Below are 1366 nucleotides of genomic sequence, written 5' to 3' on the forward strand. Positions count from 1 at the left end.
GTTGGATGAGGGACTAATGACTGTTGTTAACAGTTCAATTGGAGAGTTTACATGTGGTTGAAAATCTATACTATGTACACCTTGATGGAATATATGTTTATTATTTTCAGTATTTTTCGACTGCCTACTGTGTGCTAAATACTCTCTTGGCAGGCTGTTTCCTGAATGAGTTCATAATTTACTTCAGAGATTTGGCTCTGGATGTAATTTAATGTGATTGGACAGAAAAATGACTCCATCAATCAAATTGATATATTTGTAAATTAAAATATATGAACCGGGATTTATGCTCCTACAGTACATTTATTATAATAAATATTAGAAGTGTAGTGCTCGCTTTGGCAGCACATATGCTGAGATTGGAATATATTTTACACTGAAGATTAGCATGGCCCTTGTGCAAGGATGACATGCAAATTTGTGAAGCAGTCGGTATTTTTAAAAAATATATTAGAAGTCTACATCTAGGCTACATAAAATTAATGAATATTTTAATAAAAGAAAAGGTCATTTAAAAAATTTACTTTCAAGTCAGAAAGAGAAAAACAAATGCCATATGCTAACACATATATATGGAATCTCAAAAAAAAAAAAAAGGTTCTGAAGAACCTAAGGGCAGGACAGGAATAAAGATGCAGATGTAGAGACTGGACTTGAGGACATGGGGAGGGGGAGGGGTAAGCTGGGACGAAGTGAGAGAGTGGCATGGACATATATACACTACCAAATGTAAAATGGATAGCTAGTGGGGGAAAAAAAATTCACTTTCAAGTTATTTAGCTTATAAGATTTGTCCTAAATCTACTCATAATTTGAGAACATATGTGTAGGCTGTGTTTTCTTTGGAATTTGACTGTTGTGTAAAATGATTATCTAGTAATTGAAATAGTGCAGAACTTCCTTTACTTTGAAGTGCATGTATGTTTGGGCACATTTCTGCTGAGGTAGTGCAGAGTGATCATTTTCTTTGCTTTTCTTGTATTAATACTGCAGAAACTTTTTCAATAAGAGAAGCTGGTTGCAATTTCAGCTGTAAAATAGGAAAAGAAGAACTTTCTGAGCAAAACAAAGTTCTCTTCTATTTAGCTGACCAGAAGGAGGCTCCCTCCCACCTCACTGTATAAAGTTAGACTAAAAACTTCTAAACTTACTTCTTCCTAGGTGGTTCTAATATTTCCCAAGCCGTCTCTATCACTGGTGGTGGCAGCACAGTGCCCTGAAATTTTCCCTGGAGGAACAGAATTTAACTTTGCATCATGGATAAGAAGTGAGTATAAAGTGTCCTTTCCTTCCACCAGCTCAGTCATATATTTCTCTTCTAGTTGAATAACAATTAATAAAAGTGTTAGGCTAAAACTCTCCTCAC

At 35.1% G+C, this 1366-nt stretch overlaps 1 non-coding gene across 1 annotated transcript; it reads left to right on the forward strand.

The window, feature by feature from the left end:
• The first annotated feature begins 329 nt into the window (after window positions 1-329).
• On the forward strand, window positions 330-440 carry LOC137203032 (U6 spliceosomal RNA). Its single transcript, XR_010932865.1, has one exon. It is a non-coding gene; the product is annotated as a U6 spliceosomal RNA (small nuclear RNA).
• Window positions 441-1366: the final 926 nt, after the last annotated feature.

This window comes from Pseudorca crassidens, chromosome 11 (assembly GCF_039906515.1).
Source record: "Pseudorca crassidens isolate mPseCra1 chromosome 11, mPseCra1.hap1, whole genome shotgun sequence".
Taxonomy (NCBI): Eukaryota; Metazoa; Chordata; class Mammalia; order Artiodactyla; family Delphinidae; genus Pseudorca; species Pseudorca crassidens.